At 40.8% G+C, this 27,813-nt stretch overlaps 1 pseudogene; it reads left to right on the top strand.

Moving 5' to 3' along the window:
* Positions 1-27,813, top strand: LOC137238733 (DNA repair endonuclease XPF-like; annotated as a pseudogene).

Raw genomic sequence — 27,813 nt, 5'->3', positions numbered from 1 at the left:
ATGGTCTTCGAGGACCTGCCAATACCACTTCAAGGCACCTCCGGACACCAGACAATGAAAGTCCGTGAAAAGCTGGAAGAAGGAAATAGCATGTTGTTCCCGCATTCGCTCAACATGGAAGATGAAGCTTTCGGCGCTCAACCCTTTGTTGGTCCCATCGAATTTGATGTGCCATTTTTCGAGGTCTAATTTTTTTCACCTGGGAGGGTCACTACCATCTCGCTCAGTAATCCGACTGCCATCGGAATACCATTGCGGGTAGCAGGCTCCCCCTACGGTTCTGAAGCTCGGGCGTGGATGCCACAGCGGACCGATGTCCCACCGCGTGAGTGGATGCCTCCATCTCTGCCACGCGACCACCAAGATGACCGACGTTGGTCTTGATGCTTCGCACTTCACCCGCCATTTGCACCACCAAATCTTTTTGTTGCGCCATCATCGCCATCATGCGGCTCAGCTGTTCAACATTGGTTGCATGCTCACTGGCGTCGGTGCGAGGAGCATTCAGGCCGCCGTGAACCATTGCTGGTGCGTTTCGCGATGGAACATCACCCCCCTGTGCACCCACGTTCTCGCTATCGGACATTTGGCACACCAAATCGATTTTCTGGGAGAAATTTAAACTATTTTCCGAGGCGTTGAACGACACCCCGTTCGCGAAAGAGACCCTCAGCGAACGTTCAGGGCCAAACGATCCGAAAATCCGCGACGCGCACCTGTTGAAATAGTCTGTGGGCACAAAGTCGACGGCCCTGGGAATACCAGTGTCGATTTGATTGAACACCGAACCAGCGATCTGGTTTTCTAGTGCGGCCCTCGTAACGCTCCTAGTGACTGGTCTAGCAGTGCTCAGTATACCTAAACCCCCTGCAACACGATTCTCGGCCTCCTCGTCCTTGTCAGACATTCACTGTCTGAAGGAAACCCAAAAACAAAAGTACACCCAAGTAAAATTGGAAAAATAAAAACGAATGGACTAAGAATTTTGCCCCGGACGCCCTAATGTATCCACGGTCACGATATCCCAAACTGCGAGTACCCACCGACGTTCAACTCAAATGGAAAAAAGAAGGAAAATTAAAAAATGTGACCCAAAGAATTAATTTCAATAAGAACAATCTGTGTATATTTGCAGATCGAAATAGGCTTAAGTAAATATAAAACAACCAGGTAATGTGATTCAAAAAATAATAAATAATATAAAGATACCAAAAAAATTCAGTTTATATGTATAAAAATAATATGTTAGTGTGTATGTGTATGTAATTCAATTAGTGTATGTGTATAAAAAGATTAAATTCTATGCCTTATATGTCCAGTAGGCAGACCTATAAAAATTACCCCAAAGCCGAAAAAAAATAACCGGGGGTATATGTAGTTGAAACCAAAAAATATTCAAATTCAAGTTGGTAAACTACGATACAAAGGTATGAAGGAAACAAATAAAAAAAATATAAATAGAAAAAATGCTTCCGAATCCAAGAACAAAAAAAAAAAAAAAAACGGTACTACTCTAACCCTTCTATGAACCCAAAATAGTTAAAATCTTAAAATTAAATAAAAATAAGAAAAAGTTTGTTATTATCCAGGCACTTTGTTAGTGGTTGTATTTGTAGTGGATTACTCCAAACCCAAAAATTTTAAAACACAATTTCAAAAAAAAAATGTTTGGAAACAATCCTAATACGAAAATAATCCGTAAAAATATAAAAAAAAAACAAAAATAGTTTATAACTTCGAAACTTCAAAAATATTTAATTTTGACTTCGAACTAAAAAGTTAACAAATGAAATTTAATGTATTTGTATTGGTGTCCGTGGTATTGCCTTGGCGAAGGTTCAGCGAAAGTGGTTAGTCCGTCTCTATGTATTTGAAGTCTGGTCAATCGTGCTGTCCGTGGAAGTGTGGCACTTCACGTTCTAGAACTTGTTCCTAAGCGTGGATGCCACACCTGTTACTCCTAAATATCGTGGCGACGACTGTAAACCTCTCTCACCGGGAATGCTTGACTCCCGGTAAGGTAGCTTGAACAGCTCGCCACGATCTCCTACCTAAGTCCGTCACTAGCTAAGTGTCATACCAGGTACCACTTAATCAAGTTGTGGAAACCCGGAAAAGGAACCCTGGCATGAACACTCAGCCACTCCCTATACCTTTGTCATGATGACACATGTCGACCAGGTGAGCCCAATCGGCGTTGCCATCATGACGGTCCCTGTCCTGTCGAAAGACGGAAATAGGGATTGGGATTGGAAGGGTGGGAAGGATTTAAGAAAACAAATTGAAAAATCTAAGGAAACAAGGGTAAAAAAAAATATGAAATTTAAGAAAAAAAATAACAAACACGAAATAATTAATTAACATGAAGATGGGAAATTTAAGATAAGAAATAATTAATTAACGTGGAAGTGGAAAATATGTATATCGGGCTATACCCGTTGGGAATACAAAGCAAAAAAAAACTGAAAGAAATTTTTGTAAACTAAAAAGGCTAAATTAGAAATAAGCGCGGAACTTGACAAATTAATGGAGATCAGAGAAAAAAAAAATTATAAAAATAATGCAAAACAGACTACTAATTTAAAAATTATTTGGACCAAAAAAGTAAAAATACAATTGGAAAGACAAAAGCTAAGAAAGGTGATCGGGCTATAATCGTTGGGCGCCATTGTTACGTGGCTGACTGTTTGGGTGGTGAGGAGCGGCGGCAAGCAGGTATGCTGGCGGGCCCAGGCTAGCTCGTCGTTTTGGGCGGGGTATTGCACCACCGACCTCACCCGCAGCCACATGAACAAAAAGGGTTCATATCTGCATTTGTATAGAAAGGAGGGAAAGCTGAAACAAATAGAAATAGACGTGAGGGGAAAAGTTATAGAGGGGAAATCATAAGGGGCAGAAAAAGATGGAGGCCTGTCCTGTCAGGTGGAGTCTACCCTCCCTCTGCAGTGCAACTTGCACTGCTCCGTGGGCACTGTGCTGACTCCTGTTTACCTTACAGTGCCCCCAAACCTGACATAAGTCGGTCCGTCCGTCAATAAGTCATTTTTCCCTATTACTCACCTTCGCCTAACCTTGCCACGCGCAAGCGCAGCACCAACACCAAACCTAAAACTTTAGCCCTGCATTATTGAAAAACCTATGTTTTCATCCATACATTCCTTATAATTTATTAACAATTCCGATATTTCCGAGTAGAGGCTCAGCTATGTTTAAGGAAATCAGTACAGATAGCGAAAAGAAAAATGTATAGATAAACTATGACTCCAAGAAAATTTAAATAGCCTAGGTTTAATTTTTCAGTAATTCTCCCTAATACTAATGCCCCTATCCTTACTATCGATTGGCTTAAATAAAACAATATACAGAGAATCCAAAAACTTAGTCTAAGTTAACTTATAACTAGAAGTAATTCAAGTTCAATTTCAATTATAAATTAGCTATAGAAGCAGATATGAAATCCTATAATTGCTTAAAAGTACAAAGCCCACTTGGTTTCTGACCCACCCTAATATACCGCTGCTACTAGGGGTCAATTCAAAATCCTAGATATGCAGATATTCAAACGCTCGTAAGGTCGGCAAGCCAAAGCAAAAAAAAACATAAAACCCGAAAAAGGTGAAACCCTATTTCCTGGCCTATCTCAATAATCAAAACAAATCCGAAATTAATTTTCTACAAAGCAGAAGTAGGTCATCAAAGGAATAGAAAAAGTATGTAGGTGCAATTGTATGTTTGAAAAAATTATTATGTATGAACATATATTATTTTGGTTTCTTTTGTCACCGCCAAATCCTCTTCTACTTTCGCAAGACTAGGGATTGCCTGGCAATATATGTACATACATACATACGTGCATATATACTCTTCCAAATGTTAAATATTATCACTCAGCGTGTCACTCACTCCGTTGAAGGCGCCTGCATGAAGTTGAGCTCGCGAGCTGTAAAGAGAAAAACACTCAAAGCATATATGCTCAATGCACATACATTTATCCGGCACACTACTTTTTTTCTCAATACTCAGTCAGATCACTCGCTCGTGGTGGCAAAACGTGAAGTAAAAAAAATGTATATTCGACAAAGAAACACTGTTTTGGGGCTGAAGGCCACTGTGCACACGCGATCAAATGTTATGCTGACAATAGATGGGTAGGTTGGCAGGAATTGAATTTGCCAATAATAAATAAAACTTTAAACCTGTAAAAAGAGTTAAAGCTCAAAATTCGATACTTTTGAGATCGTACGAATACCATAGGTAGCGGAAAACATGTGCCAAAAAAAATGTGTACCTATATCGTAAAGAAAGATCTAAAAGGATCAAAAAAAATACGAATGTCAAACAGAAAAAAAGGTGCAAAAAACGAAAAAAAACGAATAAACGAGGCAGCCAAAAAAAATAAAGGTTGGATGTGAAAATGCCACCATTAACTCCTGAGACTGCAGTTAAGGTGGACCCAACAACTATATGCTATCACCACACAGAATGTTCGTCTACGGAAGTTTAATGACCCTTTGGCCCATTCCCTACCAAAATCGTGCCCTTTACGACGGTATTTAAATAAGAAATATAATAATATATAGAAATATGCAAACAAAATAATGCCAAAACTTAAGTGTTGCCGGAAAGCTCCTCCCTCTGCTGGTGTTGATAGTTGCTTTTGTTATCAGAATCAGCTGAGCCACCCCAATAAATTTATGAGTGTTGCCGTAAACTTGGTTGTGTGTATTGCCACCGTTTTTATACTCATAGTTGCTCGGGTCGTCCGCTTTGTTAAAATTGTATTCGATTTTTGTTATATGTGATGTCGTGACTGGGGTTGTTGCAGCCCAACGCCTCTGGTGACCAATGTTATTTCCGATGTCACCAAGCCCTGGTATTTTCGTGGTTGTTATTGTGGTGTGCGCCGGCAAATAGGAATACCGTGTAGTGCTTGTGGGTGTGTGGGGTACTTGTCGCCAATTTACAAACGTTGTTGTAGTGTTGTTGGGCGGTATGTCGCCAAGAAAGGAAAATAAATACCGGTTGTGGTTGGTGGTGCCGCCAATATAGCAAAAATGGTGTAGTTGTTGTTGAGCGTTATGCCGCCAATGAAAGTATGTCACCGAGTTCTTGTAGTTGCTGTTGACCGGTCTGTCGCCGGTACTTAGGCTGTGCCCAGTTGATCCTTCCCAGGAAAAACGATAAGTGTGAAGTGTGTTGTAATTAAATATAAAAGAAAATCTATGAAGACAAATTCAAAAGAGCAGGCGTGTCTAGGCATCTATAGATTCCATGTCTGCATGGCCATATACGCAGAGGTGTATAGGTTGATGCAGGTTTTCTTTCGGCTTGCTTGGGAGATAGGCCAGGTTGAAGATCTAGCTCCCGTTAAGCATGCCTGGGGAAAGATAAAAACAAGGTACATCTTCTCTTACCTCTGGTACTCTATGCTCTGCTGGAAACTGCTGGGAACTCCCTTAAAAGGGATCGCGGACACATCCAACGCGCACCTAAAATTTTATTTATATATTTTTTTTGCAACTCGTGTTAATTCGCGCACTACAACTCTTACTACCTTTGGCAATTACGGCTGAAACCGCGCACTTCACTTTTTATTTATTTTTACAACTTTTTCTTAACTGCCCTGGGTACTGCTGAAACAAGACTTTGGCCCGTTTACTTATTTTTCCTCTTTTTATAACCACCGCCGTAATCAGGAACGGAAAATTGTTACCATTACATGCCAAACTTTCTTTTCGGCTTTCCCGTATTTCTCATCGATACACTCATACAACCGTGCACTCATACATTCACGCGCCTACCGCTCCACCGAACTGACACCTACACAGATACATTTAGTTCGTGCCTTGACCGCTCACACTGATACCTTCACACGCTCATACATTCATACACTTAAACGCTTACACAAGCTAACACCTACACAGATATGTTTAGTTCGCGCCTTGACCGCAATGTTGATACGCCCTCAGTATCATTGTATCTACTTCAGGCACAATGTTGCCATTGTGCTGTTGGGACAGTCGTTGCAACATTGCGGCCAACACACGAACCGGACATATCACACGTCGACACATAGATACATATACACGCTGGCACTCATTCAATCCAGTATGGAGACAGGCTGTCGTTACAACACCTTTGACTTGCTTAATGTCATATCCCGGTTGAGCCCACAAATGTAGAAATAAAACATGTACCTACGATTTCATAAATAAATATTGTAACCAATTTAGGGAAATTACGCTTATTTTATACCTTCTACTAACGTTCGTATCGCTTTATTGTTGAATAAATAACTTACTTACTTACTTAATTGGCGTTTAAGCGTCTAAACGGTTATGGCCGTTCAACAAGGCACGCCAGTCGCTCCTTTGCTCCGCCAACCGGCGCCAATTGGTCACACCAAGGGAGTTTAAATCGTTTTCCACCTGGTCCTTCCAACGAAGTGCGGGCCGCCCTCTACCTCTGCTTCCATAGGCGGGTTCCAATAGAAACACTTTCTTGGCCGGAGCATCATCTTTCATTCGCATAACATGGCCTAGCCAGCGCAGCCGCTGCGTTTTAATTCGCTGGACTATGTTGATGTCTGCGTATAGCTCGTACAGCTCATCATTAAATCTTCTTCGGTACTCGCCATCGCCAACGCGTAGAGGTCCATAAATCTTTCGAAGAACTTTTCTCTCGAACACTCCCAAAGCCGCTTCATCTGCTGTTGTCATGGTCCATGCTTCTGCCCCATATAGCAGGACGGGTACGATAAGTGACTTGTAGAGTATGATTTTCGTTCGCCGAGAGAGGACTTTACTTTTCAATTGCCTACCTAGTCCAAAGTAGCATTTATTGGCAAGATTGATTCTTCGCTGGATTTCAGTGCTGATGTTGTTGCTAGTGTTGATGCTGGTTCCCAAATAAACGAAGTCTTTTACTATTTCGAAATTATGGCTGCCAACAGTAGCGTGGTTGCCAAGGCGCATATGCGCTGACTCTTTGCTCGATGACAGCAGGTACTTCGTTTTGTCCTCATTCACCATCAAACCCACCTTTACCGCTTCTTTTTCCAGTTTGGAGTAGGCAGAACAATATTCAATAATGAAAAATAGTCTTTATTAGACTGCTTTGAAAGTACTTCACAATAACACTTATACTTCGCAACCAATAGCGTTCTTAAATCAAACTGATTTATTTACTCAGCTTTCGCTCCTTTTATCCTCTCTGCTGTCTCGTTCGCATACGTCTCGTTTCTTCTTCTAGAATTTACTACTTTTTTACCAGCTATAAACTACAGATGCACGTTTATAGCTTCTCGCATAGCCATATGCGCGTGTATAAGTGAGTAATACTTCGACCGATGATTGCATACTTTTGTGAGTATCTCAGATATGTCATGTGTTTGCGCGTATCTCTCCGCTGTTTGGATGTACATAGGTGTAGACATAATGATTGATTTGTGTAAAAACATACAAATATACAACGGCTTAGATATGATAGTATCCCTTAGTGTTGCTAATATTCGTCACACTGCCCCCCACCTAAGTCTGATCGTCCCGATCAGACAAACTTTCTGACTTGAACGCCACCAGCCTTTCCAGATGAACCACTCTCATTTTGAGCCGTGGTTTACCAATGGTTTGTATGAGGTAAACTACATTGTTGATCCGTTTTACAACTTTATGTGGGCCTTCCCAGTTACACTGCAATTTCGGGGACAACCCCTTTTTCCTTTGTGGGTTGTATAACAGCACCAATTCTCCTTCCTGAAACCCTTCAGAATTAATTGCTATATCGTATCTGGCTTTCATCTTGTCACTCTAATCTTTGTTCGTTGCCTTATCAGATCGTGTATTTCTCTCAGCTCTTCTTCCAAGACACCATTGGATTTCTTGAAATTTCTCTCCGCATCGGCATCTATCCTAAACTTCAAATAAGCTCGCAGTCGAAGGTCATTGCCAAAAATTACTTTTGCAGGGGTCTGGCCCGTTGTCTCATACAATGTACATGTATCCCACTCTTTATGGAACTTGCCCACTACTTTCCTTAAGTGCTCCTACAATGTTCTATTGAATCGTTCCACCATACCATCGGACTGAGGATGCAATGCAGTTGTCCGTGTTTTTCGAATGCCCAATGATTTACACATTTCCTGGAACAGAGCTGATTCGAAATTCCTGCCTTGCTCAGAATGTAACTATATTGGTACACCATACCACTCAACCCAATTGTTTATAAACACTTCTGCTACTGTTTCCGCTTCTTGATTTGGGATTGGGTATACCTCTGGTCATTTGCTGAAATAATCCATAACCACCAGTACATATTTGTTTCCGCAGTTGCTAGTAGGAAATGTACCTGCGATCCTTTCAAAAGGCCCACCTGACTTATATTGATTCATCTGGCCTTGATTTCGGGTTTTGGGCCCTTTAACTCTGCTGTAAACCTCGCATTAGCAATCCATTCAGTGACCGATTGACGGCAACCAGCCCAATAGAACCTATGTTTAATCTTCTCGAGCGTCTTCGTGTTTCCCAGATGATCTCCGCTTGGACCATTATGCAGCTCGCTGAGCACATCAGGAATCATTTTCCTGGGAACGACCATCAGTTTCTTCTTGCATTGACCATCCTTACTCTCCCATACTCGATGCAAGCAACCGGATATCAACTCTAAACTGTTCCACTGTGCCCAATATGATTTCGCAATTGGACTTTCTGCTGACATCTCCTCTCTATTTGGTCTTTCGTTTCGTTCGAGCCCTTGCATAACATGTGACACATCTGTATCTTCTAGCTGACACTTCCATAGTTGTTCCTTGTCCTATTCATCCGTACATGTTATAGTCATTAGCCGGATATCTATAATGTCTTCTTTAGCCTCGGCCTTTGAACAATGCTTGCATTCCAAACTACATGGTCTTCGTGACATTGCATCAGCATTCTCATGGGTACTACCTTTCCGATGCTCAATGGAAAAGTCATAGCTTTGCAGCCGCTCGATCCACCGTGCCAATTGTCCTTCCGGATTATGGAACTGCAGAAGCCATTTTAACGCTGCGTGATCTGTCCTGACGCGGAATCGCTGGCCGTAGAGGTATTTGTGAAAATGTTTAATGCACTCTAACAATGCCAACAGCTCTCTCCGTGTAACGCAGTAGTTCCTCTATGGTTTTCCAATTGAACGGCTGTAATATGCAACTACCTTCTCCTGTCCATCAACCAGTGGTGACAAAACGCCTCCTATAGCATATCCGCTCGCATCTGTATCTAGAATAAACGTTGCTCCTCGAATCGGATATGCCAACATTGGGGCAGTGCACAAACGCTCTTTCAATGTTGGGAAAGCTACTTCTTGCTCCTCCTTCCATTCAAAAGCTTTATTTTTTCTTTTTAGCTCGTGGAGGCTATGGGCTGTGCTGGCAAAATTTGGTACAAATCGCCGGTAATATGTGCACAGCCCAAGGAAACTTCTCAATTCATGCAGATTCTGTGGTCTTGGCCAGTCCTTCACTGCTTCTATCTTTTCTTTCGCGGTGCAGATGCCCTCCGTCGGGACTTTATGACCCAAGTACCTAACTTGCTTCGTGAACAGAGACCACTTTTTCATATTTCATATTTATTCATTTAAGTCTATGATTACAAAAATCTTACATACTAGATTCCATATGGATATATGTGTACATATGTATATGGATAGTACTAAACTATTTAGCTTAAAAGAGAAAATAACATATTTTTAAAACAAGTTCGAGATATAGAAAAGTCAATGCAGTGACTGGAATTAATAGAGTTGATTACACTTAGAGCGCGTGTGATTGGAGCATTCATCGCATCGTTAGATCTTAAATTTTCAGTAGTAAACAAATTATGTTGGCGTAAGTTACGTGGTGGCACATGAAAGTTCAATAATGCAAGAAGTATTGGACAATCGATAATGCCATTAACAATATCATAAATGAATATAATAGAAGAAATTGCCCTTCTACTCTCTAAAGTATGCAGATAAATTAACTTACACCTGGATGTATATGACGGGATCGGCAGGTCAAAATTTATGTCACATAAGCAATATTTCATAAATACTTTTTGAACACGTTCAATCCTTTTACTGTGAACCTCATAATATGGACACCAGATTATAGAACCATATTCGAGCCTTGATCTTACAAACGCATTATACAATAACTTTTTAGTATATGGGTCTCTAAACTCTGAGCCATTTCTTTTTATAAAAGCCAATAAAGAATACGCTTTAGGGATTATAAAATTTAAGTGTTCAATGAACATATATGGTGAATCAAATACGATACCTAAGTCTCGAATTTTATTGACCCTTACCAAAGGTATATCAGAACGTAATAAGTTGAAATCAAATTCTATATGTAACACTGTAACATTTATTGACATTGAGAGCGAGCCTATTCCTGCTGCACCAATCGTTAAAACAACTAATTCTGTTTGAAGTGCAAGAATATCAGACTCATTTTTTATTTTGAAAAAGATTTTCAAGTCATCGGCATAAATAAGATGACCGCACTTTTTAAAGCAAGCACTGACATCATTAAAAAACATTATAAAAAAGAGCGGACCAAGGATACTTCCTTGAGGCACACCCGAAATAGCCACATATGGCACTGACTTTACATTATCGATAACAACAAAATTGATTCTATCGGATAACTATGAACTTATCCATTGTAAGAAGGTAGAATAAAACCCCCAATGCTGTAGCTTTGCCAATAATACTCGATGAGATACTCTATCAAATGCTTTGGATAAATCAGTATATATGCAGTCGACTTGGCAACCATCTGTAAACGCTGAAATACAGTAATTGGAAAATACTGAGAGATTAGAAATTGTTGAACGTCCTGGAACAGCACCAACACCAAACCTAAAACTTTAGCCCTGCATTATTGAAAAACCTATGTTTTCATCCATACATTCCTTATAATTTATTAACAATTCCGATATTTCCGAGTAGAGGCTCAGCTATGTTTAAGGCAATCAGTACAGATAACGAAAAGAAAAATGTATAGATAAACTATGACTCCAAGAAAATTTAAATAGCCTAGGTTTAATTTTGCAGTAATTCTCCCTAATACTAATGCCCCTATCCTTACTATGGATTGGCTTAAAAAAAAAATTTACAGAGAATCCAAAAACTTAGTCTAAGTTAACTTATAAATAGAAGTAATTCAAGTTCAATTTCAATTATAAATTAGCTATAGAAGCAGATATGAAATCCTATAATTGCTTAAAAGTACAAAGCCCACTTGGTTTCTGACCCACCCTAATATACCGCTGCTACTAGGGGTCAATTCAAAATCCTAGATATGCAGATATTCAAACGCTCGTAAGGTCGGCAAGCCAAAGCAAAAAAAAACATAAAACGCGAAAAAGGTGAAACCCTATTTCCTGGCCTATCTCAATAATCAAAACAAATCCGAAATTAATTTTCTACAAAGCAGAAGTAGGTCATCAAAGGAATAGAAAAAGTATGTAGGTGCAATTGTATGTTTGAAAAAATTATTATGTATGAACATATATTATTTTGGTTTCTTTTGTCACCGCCAAATCCTCTTCTACTTTCGCAAGACTAGGGATTGCCTGGCAATATATGTACATACATACATACGTGCATATATACTCTTCCAAATGTTAAATATTATCACTCAGCGTGTCACTCACTCCGTTGAAGGCGCCTGCATGAAGTTGAGCTCGCGAGCTGTAAAGAGAAAAACACTCAAAGCATATATGCTCAATGCACATACATTTATCCGGCACACTACTTTTTTTCTCAATACTCAGCCAGATCACTCGCTCGTGGTGGCAAAACGTGAAGTAAAAAAAATGTATATTCGACAAAGAAACACAAAGGCCACTGTGCACACGCGATCAAATGTTATGCTGAAAATAGATGGGTAGGTTGGCAGGAATTGAATTTGCCAATAATAAATAAAACTTTAAACCTGTAAAAAGAGTTAAAGCTCAAAATTCGATACTTTTGAGATCGTACGACTACCATAGGTAGCGGAAAACATGTGCCAAAAAAAATGTGTACCTATATCGTAAAGAAAGATCTAAAAGGATCAAAAAAAATACGAATGTCAAACAGAAAAAAAGGTGCAAAAAACGAAAAAAAAACGAATAAACGAGGCAGCCAAAAAAAATAAAGGTTGGATGTGAAAATGCCACCATTAACTCCTGAGACTGCAGTTAAGGTGGACCCAACAACTATATGCTATCACCACACAGAATGTTCGTCTACGGAAGTTTAATGACCCTTTGGCCCATTCCCTACCAAAATCGTGCCCTTTACGACGGTATTTAAATAAGAAATATAATAATATATAGAAATATGCAAACAAAATAATGCCAAAATTTAAGTGTTGCCGGAAAGCTCCTCCCTCTGCTGGTGTTGATAGTTGCTTTTGTTATCAGAATCAGCTGAGCCACCCCAATAAATTTATGAGTGTTGCCGTAAACTTGGTTGTGGTTATTGCCACCGTTTTTATACTCATAGTTGCGCGGGTCGTCCGCTTTGTTAAAATTGGATTCGATTTTTGTTATATGTGATGTCGTGACTGTGGTTGTTGCAGCCCAACGCCTCTGGTGACCAATGTTATTTCCGATGTCACCAAGCCCTGGTATTTTCGTGGTTGTTATTGTAGTGTGCGCCGGCAAATAGGAATACCGTGTAGTGCTTGTGGGTGTGTGGGGTACTTTTCGCCAATTTACAAACGTTGTTGTAGTGTTGTTGGGCGGTATGTCGCCAAGAAAGGAAAATAAATACCGGTTGTGGTTGGTGTTGCCGCCAATATAGCAAAAATGGTGTAGTTGTTGTTGAGCGTTATGCCGCCAATGAAAGTATGTCACCGAGTTCTTGTAGTTGCTGTTGACCGGTCTGTCGCCGGTACTTAGGCTGTGCCCAGTTGATCCTTCCCAGGAAAAACGATAAGTGTGAAGTGTGTTGTAATTAAATATAAAAGAAAATCTATGAAGACAAATTCAAAAGAGCAGGCGTGTCTAGGCATCTATAGATTCCATGTCTGCATGGCCATATACGCAGAGGTGTATAGGTTGATGCAGGTTTTCTTTCGGCTTGCTTGGGAGATAGGCCAGGTTGAAGATCTAGCTCCCGTCAAGCATGCCTGGGGAAAGATAAAAACAAGGTACATCTTCTCTTACCTCTGGTACTCTATGCTCTGCTGGAAACTGCTGGGAACTCCCTTAAAAGGGATCGCGGACACATCCAACGCGCACCTAAAATTTTATTTATATATTTTTTTTTGCAACTCGTGTTAATTCGCGCACTACAACTCTTACTACCTTTGGCAATTACGGTTGAAAACGCGCACTTCACTTTTTATTTATTTTTACAACTTTTTCTTAACTGCCCTGGGCACTGTTGAAACAAGACTTTGGCCCGTTTACTTATTTTTCCTCTTTTTATAACCACCGCCGTGATCAGGAACGGAAAATTGTTACCATTACATGCCAAACTTTCTTTTCGGCTTTCCCGTATTTCTCATCGATACACTCATACAACCGTGCACTCATACATTCACGCGCCTACCGCTCCACCGAACTGACACCTACACAGATACATTTAGTTCGTGCCTTGACCGCTCACACTGATACCTTCACACGCTCATACATTCATACACTTAAACGCTTACACAAGCTAACACCTACACAGATATGTTTAGTTCGCGCCTTGACCGCAATGTTGATACGCCCTCAGTATCATTGTATCTACTTCAGGCACAATGTTGCCATTGTGCTGTTGGGACAGTCGTTGCAACATTGCGGCCAACACACGAACCGGACATATCCCACGTCGACACATAGATACATATACACGCTGGCACTCATTCAATCCAGTATGGAGACAGGCTGTCGTTACAACACCTTTGACTTGCTTAATGTCATATCCCGGTTGAGCCCACAAATGTAGAAATAAAACATGTACCTACGATTTCATAAATAAATATTGTAACCAATTTAGGGAAATTACGCTTATTTTATACCTTCTACTAACGTTCGTATCGCTTTATTGTTGAATAAATAACTTACTTACTTACTTAATTGGCGTTTAAGCGTCTAAACGGTTATGGCCGTTCAACAAGGCACGCCAGTCGCTCCTTTGCTCCGCCAACCGGCGCCAATTGGTCACACCAAGGGAGTTTAAATCGTTTTCCACCTGGTCCTTCCAACGAAGTGCGGGCCGCCCTCTACCTCTGCTTCCATAGGCGGGTTCCAATAGAAACACTTTCTTGGCCGGAGCATCATCTTTCATTCGCATAACATGGCCTAGCCAGCGCAGCCGCTGCGTTTTAATTCGCTGGACTATGTTGATGTCTGCGTATAGCTCGTACAGCTCATCATTAAATCTTCTTCGGTACTCGCCATCGCCAACGCGTAGAGGTCCATAAATCTTTCGAAGAACTTTTCTCTCGAACACTCCCAAAGCCGCTTCATCTGCTGTTGTCATGGTCCATGCTTCTGCCCCATATAGCAGGACGGGTACGATAAGTGACTTGTAGAGTATGATTTTCGTTCGCCGAGAGAGGACTTTACTTTTCAATTGCCTACCTAGTCCAAAGTAGCATTTATTGGCAAGATTGATTCTTCGCTGGATTTCAGTGCTGATGTTGTTGCTAGTGTTGATGCTGGTTCCCAAATAAACGAAGTCTTTTACTATTTCGAAATTATGGCTGCCAACAGTAGCGTGGTTGCCAAGGCGCATATGCGCTGACTCTTTGCTCGATGACAGCAGGTACTTCGTTTTGTCCTCATTCACCATCAAACCCACCTTTACCGCTTCTTTTTCCAGTTTGGAGTAGGCAGAACAATATTCAATAATGAAAAATAGTCTTTATTAGACTGCTTTGAAAGTACTTCACAATAACACTTATACTTCGCAACCAATAGCGTTCTTAAATCAAACTGATTTATTTACTCAGCTTTCGCTCCTTTTATCCTCTCTGCTGTCTCGTTCGCATACGTCTCGTTTCTTCTTCTAGAATTTACTACTTTTTTACCAGCTATAAACTACAGATGCACGTTTATAGCTTCTCGCATAGCCATATGCGCGTGTATAAGTGAGTAATACTTCGACCGATGATTGCATACTTTTGTGAGTATCTCAGATATGTCATGTGTTTGCGCGTATCTCTCCGCTGTTTGGATGTACATAGGTGTAGACATAATGATTGATTTGTGTAAAAACATACAAATATACAACGGCTTAGATATGATAGTATCCCTTAGTGTTGCTAATATTCGTCACACTGCCCCCCACCTAAGTCTGATCGTCCCGATCAGACAAACTTCCTGACTTGAACGCCACAAGCCGTTCCAGATGAACCACTCTCATTTTGTTCCTGGAACAGAGCTGATTCGAAATTCCTGCCTTGCTCAGAATGTAACTATATTGGTACATCATACCATGCAACCCAATTGTTTATAAACACTTCTGCTACTGTTTCCGCTTCTTGATTTGGGATTGGGTATACCTCTGGCCATTTGCTGAAATAATCCATAACCACCAGTACATATTTGTTTCCGCAGTTGCTAGTAGGAAATGTACCTGCGATCCTTTCAAAAGGCCCACCTGACTTATATTGATTCATCTGGCCTTGATTTCGGGTTTTGGGCCCTTTAACTCTGCTGTAAACCTCGCATTAGCAATCCATTCAGTGACCGATTGACGGCAACCAGCCCAATAGAACCTATGTTTAATCTTCTCGAGCGTCTTCGTGTTTCCCAGATGATCTCCGCTTGGACCATTATGCAGCTCGCTGAGCACGTCAGGAATCATTTTCCTGGGAACGACCATCAGTTTCTTCTTGCATTGACCATCCTTACTCTCCCATACTCGATGCAAGCAACCGGATATCAACTCTAAACTGTTCCACTGTGCCCAATATTATTTCGCAATGGGACTTTCTGCTGACATCTCCTCTCTATTTGGTCTTTCGTTTCGTTCGAGCCCTTGCATAACATGTGACACATCAGTATCTTCTAGCTGACACTTCCATAGTTGTTCCTTGTCCTATTCATCCGTACATGTTATAGTCATTAGCCGGATATCTATAATGTCTTCTTTAGCCTCGGCCTTTGAACAATGCTTGCATTCCAAACTACATGGTCTTCGTGACATTGCACCAGCATTCTCATGGGTACTACCTTTCCGATGCTCAATGGAAAAGTCATAGCTTTGCAGACGCTCGATCCACCGTACCAATTGTCCTTCCGGATTATGGAACTGCAGAAGCCATTTTAACGCTGCGTGATCTGTCCTGACGCGGAATCCCTGGCCGTAGAGGTATTTGTGAAAATGTTTAATGCACTCTAACAATGCCAACAGCTCTCTCCGTGTAACGCAGTAGTTCCTCTATGGTTTTCCAATTGAACGGCTGTAATATGCAACTACCTTCTCCTGTCCATCAACCAGTGGTGACAAAACGCCTCCTATAGCATATCCGCTCGCATCTGTATCTAGAATAAACGTTGCTCCTCGAATCGGATATGCCAACATTGGGGCAGTGCACAAACGCTCTTTCAATGTTGGGAAAGCTACTTCTTGCTCCTCCTTCCATTCAAAAGCTTTATTTTTTCTTTTTAGCTCGTGGAGGCTATGGGCTGTGCTGGCAAAATTTGGTACAAATCGCCGGTAATATGTGCACAGCCCAAGGAAACTTCTCAATTCATGCAGATTCTGTGGTCTTGGCCAGTCCTTCACTGCTTCTATCTTTTCTTTCGCGGTGCAGATGCCCTCCGTCGGGACTTTATGACCCAAGTACCTAACTTGCTTCGTGAAAAGAGACCACTTTTTCATATTTCATATTTATTCATTTAAGTCTATGATTACAAAAATCTTACATACTAGATTCCATATGGATATATGTGTACATATGTATATGGATAGTACTAAACTATTTAGCTTAAAAGAGAAAATAACATATTTTTAAAACAAGTTCGAGATATAGAAAAGTCAATGCAGTGACTGGAATTAATAGAGTTGATTACACTTAGAGCGCGTGTGATTGGAGCATTCATCGCATCGTTAGATCTTAACTTTTCAGTAGTAAACAAATTATGTTGGCGTAAGTTACGTGGTGGCACATGAAAGTTCAATAATGCAAGAAGTATTGGACAATCGATAATGCCATTAACAATATCATAAATGAATATAATAGAAGAAATTGCCTTCTACTCTCTAATGTATGCAGATAAATTAACTTACACCTGGATGTATATGACGGGATTGGCAGGTCAAAATTTATGTCACATAAGCAATATTTCATAAATACTTTTTGAACACGTTCAATCCTTTTACTGTGAACCTCATAATATGGACACCAGATTATAGAACCATATTCGAGCCTTGATCTTACAAACGCATTATACAATAACTTTTTAGTATATGGGTCTCTAAACTCTGAGCCATTTCTTTTTATAAAAGCCAATAAAGAATACGCTTTAGGGATTATAAAATTTAAGTGTTCAATGAACATATATGGTGAATCAAATACGATACCTAAGTCTCGAATTTTATTGACCCTTACCAAAGGTATATCAGAACGTAATAAGTTGAAATCAAATTCTATATGTAACACTGTAACATTTATTGACATTGAGAGAGAGCCTATTCCTGCTGCACCAATCGTTAAAACAACTAATTCTGTTTGAAGTGCAAGAATATCAGACTCATTTTTTATTTTGAAAAAGATTTTCAAGTCATCGGCATAAATAAGATGACCGCACTTTTTAAAGCAAGCACTGACATCATTAAAAAACATTATAAAAAAGAGCGGACCAAGGATACTTCCTTGAGGCACACCCGAAATAGCCACATATGGCACTGACTTTACATTATCGATAACAACAAAATTAATTCTTTCGGATAAATATGAACTTATCCATTGTAAGAAGGTAGAATAAAACCCCCAATGCTGTAGCTTTGCCAATAATACTCGATGAGATACTCTATCAAATGCTTTGGATAAATCAGTATATATGCAGTCGACTTGGCAACCATCTGTAAACGCTGAAATACAGTAATTGGAAAATACTGAGAGATTAGAAATTGTTGAACGTCCTGGAACAAATCCATGCTGATATGGAGAGATATGCCGCTGAACTAACGACATTAACTTTCCCATAACCACTTTTTCAAACAGTTTCGATATAACGGGTAATTTAGAACTTGGTCGATAATTTGAAACATCACTCTTATTACCATTCTTGTGAACTGGTTCGATATAAGTAATTTTCCAATCATCCAAAAAATGCCTGATTTTAAGGACAACCGAAACCATACATTTCTTTAGAAAAAAAGATGAAAATTGTTGATAATCGCACTGCTTTGAACTCTTGATAGTCTTAATACTTATAATAACATCATCTATGTCAAGAACTAATGTTGGGAAGTTAAGACAAGACGATATGTTATTTAGTATAACACTTTTGTCACTCGGAGCGTCACTAAAGTCGAGATTCGCTTTGAAGAACTCTGCGAACAAATTTGCCGAGTCATAAGTTGATGTTGAATTTATACCTTGGTAAGACACAGACCGCGGAATAGCCTAAGATGATCGCTTAGAACGAATAAAATTCCAACACGACTTTGGATTGAATTTGATGTTATTCTCAAAGTTATTAATATACTTATTGTATAAGAATTTATCAAGGCAATTGAACTCCTTAACGTACTTTAAGTATTCTTGCTTGTGTTGAAGGGAATTCGATTCCTTAAAAACCTTATAATATTTATTACGTTGGTTTTTAAGTTTCTTTAGGTTCTTTGTATACCACGGTAACTTATAAACCCTTGCTGGAAGGCGAGGAATATCATTTTCTACTATTTCCGAGATGGGGCCGTGTGTAGAAGTCCACGAAAGTGGAAAAAGCTTCTGACCGCCATTCACCTGGGAATGGCCAGAGCGATTCTTTTGCATGCGGTTCAAGCAGCTCACTACTGCCGGTCGCTTGCGGCCAAGTATCCTCTGGGTAGCCGCTAAACATGAGCTAATATGAGAAAGCGACAACCTGGCTTGGCCACTCTGACATAATTGGTTTAAGGGCTAGCCGGGGGAGATCTCAACGGCAGCGTCTGTACACCTCTAGGTGCGGCTGCAAGCGGGCGTCTATCTTGGAGCAAGCGGCTCGCTATATAAACGTGCCAAGTAATATTTCCACCCCGCTGAGCGGGTTGTGCGCTGGGCTTGGGACCCGCCACGTAAAACCATACTCCAACGAAATATAAGAACAAGCCTCGGAAAAATACACTCTCTATTGATGACGACCATGGCAAACGTTTGAAGGACAATGAATTGAGGGCATGCACCTGGAACGTCCGCTCCCTGAATGAGATTGGTGCAGATGCCCGGCTGGTTGATGTCCTCGTCAAAGCAAAATCTGACATCACTGCCATCCAAGAAATGCGTTGGACGAAGCAAGGAAGAAAGAAGACCAAAAATTGTGACATATATTGGAGTGGTCATACGAATAAACGCAGTTTCGGCGTCGGATTCGTGGTGGGAGAAAGACTTTGTCGCCAAGTTCTGGCGTTCACACCTGTGCACGAACGTCTCGCCGCTATCCGAATAAAAGCAAATTTTTTTAATATATCAATCATCTGCGCCCATGCGCCGACAGAGGAGAAAGACGATGAGTTGAAAGACACTTTTTATGAACAATTAGAAAGCACATACGAGCGCTGTCCCCGTCACGATATAAAAGTCGTGCTTGGTGACTTTAACGCCAGGCTGGGCAAAGAAGGTGTTTTTGGCCCTACAGTCGGAAAGTTCAGCCTACACAATGAAACTTCTGCTAACGGACTGAGGCTGATTGACTTTGCCGGTGCTCGAAACATGGTCATATCCAGCACGAGGTTCATGCATAAAAAGATACATCAAGCTACATGGCTGTCTCCTGATCGAAATACTCGCAATCAGATCGATCACGTTATGATAGACGGACAGCATGCCTCCAGTGTTTAAGATGTGCGCACGATCCGAGGACCTAACATCGACTCGGACCAATATCTCATTGCAGCCAAAATACGCACCCGCCTCAACGCGGCTAAAACCAAGGAACAAAAAACACAAGGGAAGCTAGACGTCGAAAAGCTTCAATCACAACAGACTGCCAATGATTTCGCAGCTCGATTCTCACACCTGCTCTCTGAGAGCACAACTCAACCTGAAGGAATACAGCAGCAGTGGGAGCATATTTCCAAAGCATTTCGTACTGCCGCCGAGGAAAAAATTGGTTACCGACGACCACGATGAACAACTGGTACGATGAAGAATGCCGCGTTGCAACTGAAAGAAAAGACGCTGCCTACAAGGCTACGTAAAAAGCGAGCGCGACAAGAGGAGTGTGTGAACGCTATCGTGAGTTGAAAAGGGAAGCGAGACACCTTTTCAGGAAGAAAAAAACAGAAGCAGAAAGGCGTGAGTGCGAGGAGCTTGAGCTGCTAGCCACCAGGAATAACGCACGAAAATTTTACCAAAATTACGGCGATTGAGTTTGAAGACAGCAGCATGGTAAAAGCACTCGGTATCAGGTGGAACGCCCATTTCGACTACTTTTACTTCACAGCGAAACCCTTTGACAATAACCACGCCGTAACAAAAAGGTCAATACTTTCTGCGATCGCAAAACTTTTCGACCCTCTTGGCTGGCTGGCACCAGTCGTAATTGTAGCCAAAATAATAATGCAAAATATTTGGTTGGAAGGGACAGGCTGGGATGAAGATGTGTCTGAAACTACTCTACATCGGTGGCAATCATTCATGACGGACTACGAAAAGATCAACGATATACGCATACCGCGATGGGTTCACTACACATTGAAGGACAATGTCGAAATACATGGATTCAGCGATGCCTCGGAAAAAGCATATGCCGCCACTGTTTTCCTGAGGGTACAAACAAAGGATCAAGTCTTCATCAACCTGTTGATGGCCAAAACGAGAGTAGCCCCGGTCAAAACCATATCATTGCCACGACTGGAACTCTGCGGCGCAGTCCTACTTGCAGAAATAATAGAGTCGGCCATAGAAAATATGCAACTTTCAAACATTAAAGTAACCCTTTGGACAGATTCGACTATAGTACTGGCATGGATCCGAAAACCACCATGTTCGTGGTCAACGTTTGTGGCACATCGAATAACGAAAATCAGCGACAAAGTTGGAGACAAAGTATGGCGGCATGTAGACTCTGCGTCAAACCCTGCAGATTTGGCGAGCAGAGGCCTCCTCGCTTCGGATCATATCGACAATTCTTTGTGGTGGCAGGGACCTTCTTGGTTACAAGAAGACAACGAAAATTGGCCAACACAAGAAGAAGATTACAATACAAATATGGAGGAAAAGAGGGTGAAAGTTCATACAACTTCGGTCAAAAATAACTTTGATATTCTAGATAGGTTTTCCGATTTACCAAGGGCATTGCGGGTTATATCCTATATTCTTCGGTTTTTCCAGAATACGCACCCAAAAACTAAAGCCTCCTTCAAAAGGGATTCTCATTCGATCGCTCCTGACGAAATAGAAAAAACAACACGAAGATTGATAACAATATGCCAGAGGCAACATTATCAAGAAGAGTACGCAAACTTGAAGTCAGGAGATCTAATAAATGGGAAGAGTGAGATTTTACCCCTGAACCCATATATAGATGAAGAAGGCATCATTCGAACTGGGGGCGGACTGGGGCATCGAAAGACATGTCCCATAATGAAAGTCATCCCATTATTCTTCCTTATACTTGCAGGTTATCCAGACTTACAATCCAATCCTCTCATGAGACCACCCTGCATGGAGGGAACCAGCTGATGCTACGTCATATCCGCACTCAGTACTGGATCCCACGCGTTAAAGTCATGATAAGGTCGGTTATCCACAACTGTAAGGTCTGCACTATTTACAGGAAGCGGACACAAACGCAACTTATGGGGATCCTTCCGAAAGAGCGTACCACCTTTACTAGGGCCTTCACTAACACTGGGGTAGATTTCGCGGGACCATTCGATATAAAATCCTACCGAGGGAGGGGATGTCGAATTTCAAAAGGATACGTTTGCCTCGTCTGCTTTTCGACGAAAGCCATCCATCTGGAAGCGACAAACGACCTTAGTACCGGGTCCTTCCTAGCTGCCTTCGCCAGATTTGTATCCAGACGAGGCTGTCCGAAAAACGTTTACTCCGACAATGGTACTAACTTTGTCGGAGCTTCGCGATCGTTACGATCTGAGTTTAAGGCATTTCTGCGTGAAGCAAGGGACGGAACATTGAATAAATATAGCCATCACACTTTAGAATGGCATTTTATACCGCCAAGCACTCCTCACATGGGAGGTTTGTGGGAAGCGGGGCAAAAAAGTTTTAAGACACACTTTAAAGGATCGCGTCCGACCATAAATATACTTTAGAAGAGTTTACAACCCTCTTATGTCGAATTGAGGCCTGCCTCAACTCGAGACCTATAAGTCCCTCATCTAAAGACCCTTCCGACCTGGAGCCGCTTACTCCAGGCCATTTTCTCGTAGGCGGGCATCTTTTAGCTCCACCTGAACTCGATTGTAGTGAAAACCCTGCCTCAATTGTAAACCGATGGCAAAAGATGAAAGCCCTTCATCAAACCTTTTGCAAAAGATGGAAATCGGAATATCTCACCGAGATCCAGAAACGGTATAAATGGAAACATCCACAATCCAACTTAAAACCCGGGGACCTAGTCGTCATCAAGGAGGATAACCTACAACCGAACGAGTGGAAAATGGGGAGAGTCGTCAACACACACCCAGGTTCCGATAACCGTGTACGTGTTGTTGACGTTCATACAATGAAGGGACAAATTACGAGACCAATCGCGAAATTGGTACTACTTCCGCCCAACGACAAGGAAAATGAACTTTAATAGTCCATATCCCTTTATTCCAAATAACCCAGCTCTCGTTCATCCCGAAAGAGGCCAACACACCGATAACCCTGCTCTCATTCCCCTGAACAAGGCCAACATACCCTAACGCAGACTCACTATCTGCCCCAGAATACAATTGAATTAGCAATCACACCCCAAACATCAATTGCCATATGAACCACACATTCAAACTTAAAAGTATTTTCGAATATAAAATTAAGGTACACGTCGTAAAGGTTTAAAAGTGCAAATAAATGTTTAACAAGCCGGCCCAATAAAACCGCACGGCGTTCCTTGCCCTAACCCAAATAAGCATGCGTTGCGACAATGTAAAGCATGTGTGCAAACGTCGAATCTAAATGTCACGCAGAACAAAAATTGGAAATCGAGTTAGGTTTTCACGCAGCAAATTCAACTTGGGTTGCTCTCATATAACTTGTATGTACATGAGACATTTTTTGACAGAAAATTACTTGCGTGCGTTTATATTGGGTTGGCTGTAAGAAACACAAGGTGGTGTTCTGAATAGCAATCCGGCCTGTTCTGGATTCCGACTCGCTTTGAAAGGTCAGGCGGGGTTGATTCCGAGTCGATTTCTTTTTGGTGTTCTCAGTTCCGATTTAAACAAATCGATTCGAAGCCGATTTCGTATCGTTTTCATATCGAGTCGATAATAAAGCGAAACAGCTGTTTTTATTTATTTTGGTTTTAGTTAAATTAAAATTCTGCAAAAATTTGAACAAAATGCCAGCACCAATGGTTTTCGGAAATGCAGAGGCAACAAGACAATTGCAATTTTGCATAAAAAACTCTAAAGAATCGATCGATCGAAATTGAGAACACGTCGGCTTGCTTTCGACCGGAATCGCTTTGCTTGGGTGGGACAATTCTTGATAGGAGTTTTCAAATTGAGATTTATTATACTAAATGAACAAATAGTCCAGCAAAACGTTGTAATAAATCTTCCAAATAAAATGAATAATTTAATAAAACTTATTTGTGGGGAAAATAATGTAATGATCTGTGCTTAATGGGCTAAATACTTTCGATTCCGGAGAACAGGTCCGAATAACTTAAATCCCAATTTGAATATCCTAATATTTTCCACATAAGACAATTAAAAGCGGAACATTAAACTAAAATAAAGTGACTAACACAAAAGGGTATTAACTCAGATTTCTGCACACTATCCTTTATGTGCATTGCATTCCAACCAAAGAAATTTCGCAAACTATTTGGAACATACTAGAACCGGGAGACTTTTTATAGTTAAGCAAATAAAATACATTTTCAAACCCTACTCATACGTACATCTATCTTCAACTTAAGTATGCTTTGGGAATCATTTCAAGAGAGTAGCTAAACCCCTGGAGCCTACTAAAGAATTTGGCATCGCTGACTTCGTTTATTCTTTCAGTAAATCGGGATAAAGAATTTTTGAAAAGAAGAAAAACTGCACCCATCTCGGGTAACTTAACAACTTGAGGTCAATTTGAAGCATGCCCGACTTGGGCCATTTTATTTAAATTCATGGTTCTTTTCTAATTTTTGGAAAAAAGTTATGCGTAGAGAGCATGTAAAAGACAAGAAATCAACAAATTAATCTGGCTCAGGATCTTTGCAACGAGATGATGGCGTATCTGACCAACATTATGGCTCATTACCGCGAGAGATTTCGAATCGTCATTTACTACTACTCACCTGAACGACCAACCGCTCCTTGTATTTCATAATGCAGCGCTGCAGCTTCTGACGTTGGTACGTTGCCATCGTCGGGCAATAGCGAAAGAGTTGTATGAGTTAGCCATGTTGATTACACAATCTTCCCTCAGAAAAAAAGAATATAATTATATTAATAAGCCTTCAGTACCTCCAAGATATAATTTTATACACACCTACGCTTCCTTTGTGTGATATCCACTGGCAAATGTAGGACAGACTTGGCTCTATCGACACCCGCTACCTCCGGTTCTAGCGCGCGTTGTCCTGGTCGGCACTTAGATATAAAGAATGTTTAGCAGCACAACTTGCAACAGCACCTTATCAATTGTCAATGGTTATGAGCGTTTTGCCGGTATAGCAAGCCGTTTTTAAGTGCCCAAAGTTTCGCCTTCGTATGACGTATGCCAAAGCGGTGGCATATAGAAAAGTGGTGAAAGATCGCTTGACGATAGAAAGCTGACGATTAAGTTATTGAGTTCGGTTGAGCAATGTAAATTCAGTCGTGGAACTTGTTTTCGACAGCGCTCCATTATGTGCAAGATTTTGGATTAAAATAGAAACCAAATTGCTCTTTAGAACGTAAACACTTCCAGTTACCTCATTTTACTTCCTTTATATTAGGCACATTGCAAGTTGTCAAGTTTCATCACAAAATTTTGCATTAGTTCTACTTAATTATATTTTTGTATCTTTAATCTAATACAAACTGTCAGCATGAGTTCACAATTGCCGGTGTAATAAAAAAGGTTAGCAAATCTTACAACATTACAAATCAAGAGGAATCTGGATTCCAAGACGATGATGAAACTTTAGCAAATATCATGACCGCTGAAGAATACCTCCAACATAAGGATATATGTACAAAGGCTCGAGTATGAACAGCTGATTTTTTGTTTGGATATGGTGAACTCTGATGGTTTGCTAGTTTGCGCAAAGGGTTTGCACTACGATAGCATACTTACAAATATATTAAAAGTGTACAGCGATCCAGGCAATTTAGTGCTTGTAATGAATTGTTCAGATTGGGAGGAGCATTATTATAAATCTAAATTGGAACAGAAAGATGTACATGAAGTAGCGTACACAGTTACGGACAGAGAACGCGTTTACTTGGAAGACGGCATTCAATTCATAGGCACACGAATTCTAGGGGTTGATCTTTTAAAGCGTCGTTCACCCAGTGAGCTAATAACGGGCATCGTTGTGCTACGCGCACACACCATTATTGAATCCTGTCAAAAAGCATTTGCTTTGCGTCTCGTATCGTATGAGTAATAAAACTGGTTTTATAAAAGCATTTTCCAACAGCGCCGAAGCTTTCACAAGTGGATTTAGTCATATTGAGTGCACTATGCGTAATCTGTTTGTAAAACAATTAGTTATTTGGACGCGTTTTCATGCTATTGTACAACAATCACTGAAGCCTCATGAGCCACAAACTATTGAGTTGCATGTTCCCATGACGCTAATACAAACACATCTGCTTAATATAATGAATTGTTAGTGCGTGAAATTAAGCGTATAAACAGACCGGAAGATTTGGAAGAGATCACAGTAGAGAATTGTATAACAAAAAATTTCATAATATACAGCAAGCGCAACTGGATTGTATTTGGCATCAATTGAATTCGTAGACTACATTGATAGTAGCTGATTTGAAAATTTTACGCAATCTTATGATTTCCAATACATATCATGATGCAGTGGCCGCGTATGCACTAACCAAACGTTATCACACTACAGAGTATGCGCTTCGTAATTCGGGTTCGACGTTTTTAGATTCAGCTGAGCAAATATTCAATTTAACCAGTGAGCGCGTTTACAATGCACAAGGTGAGTTTGAACATGAACCCTATCCCAAATGGAAATTTTAGCTGAAATACTCAAAGTTGAAATACCGGGCGATATGAAACGATCACGTCCCGACTGCGTAAGTGCCACCCAAAGTTGTAATACTTTGTCATGATACACGTACCTGCCTTCAATTGCGTCTATTTCTCACACAAGGTGGTGAACGCTTTCTCTTATTTGCTGCAAGGCAGCATGAGATACCAATCGGTAAACTAGCTGATTGCTATAAGTTAAGGAAATGGTAAATGCACTAACGCAATTTGAGAAAACTCTCAGCGGCAAAAACACAAGCACACAAAAGAGGAATAGCACTCAACCAAATGCGAAAGAGAATGACGTTCTAAAGAATGAAGCTTCGGACCCAGAACAAAGCACCCCTATGGATGAGCTGACGCAGCTGTTGACTGATGCTAATGGTGATGAAGATCTTGCAGCAAAATATTTTCAAGAAAGTTATATGCTAACTATTACACAATTAAGTGATGCTGACGAAACTTTAACTTATGCTGGCGCCGATGCAAATGCAAGCGGGGCTACGGAGACCTCTATTATGGATACCTCAATTTCGAGCCATTTCCACAGCTAGAACACCTGGATATAACTGCGGCTGTGGCGGCACGTAAACAACCACTAATCTGCATACAAACATTCAAACCAGAACGAGAGGGTGCTATGTCACTCGATCGCATACTCGATGAAATACAACCACAGTATGTTATAATGTATCATTGTAATGTGGCCGCAATAAGACAATTGGAAAGATAGGAAGCGCGTCAACGGCGCGCTCCGAAAGATCGGACGCATGTATCCTTCCCTTTACATGCGCACACCGTAGAAGAACAATCGTATTTGCCTAGCTGGCGACGTGAGAAGCAAGCATTTAGAATGATTATTAAAACGAAGCGTGTAATGGTTATACCAGAGTATCAAGATGGCAAAACAGATGAAGCTTTCATGTTGTATAAAACCTATGCAGAAACTGAAGGCGTGGACGCGGCTAATGCTGCTAGTCGTGAAGCAGGCGGTCAAGCGAGCCTCATATCTTTTGTTTCAGCCAAATTATTGTAGATATGCGTGAATTCCGTTCTGATTTGCCATGTTTAATACATACACGAGGAATGGAGGTGCAACAAGTTACTATCACGATTGGCGACTATATACTCACACAGATATTTGTGTTGAACGTAAATCGATCTCCGACTTAATTGGTTCACTAAATCCCGGACGCTTATACAATCAATGTGCACAAATGCAACGTTATTCTGCCAAACCAATAGAAAGCAAAAACATATTTTCTTGGGAGTAA

Source organism: Eurosta solidaginis, chromosome 1 (assembly GCF_040869045.1).
Source record: "Eurosta solidaginis isolate ZX-2024a chromosome 1, ASM4086904v1, whole genome shotgun sequence".
NCBI lineage: Eukaryota > Metazoa > Arthropoda > Insecta > Diptera > Tephritidae > Eurosta > Eurosta solidaginis.
The sequence above is the reverse complement of the archived record's forward strand: the minus strand, read 5'-3'. Positions and strand labels throughout refer to the sequence as shown.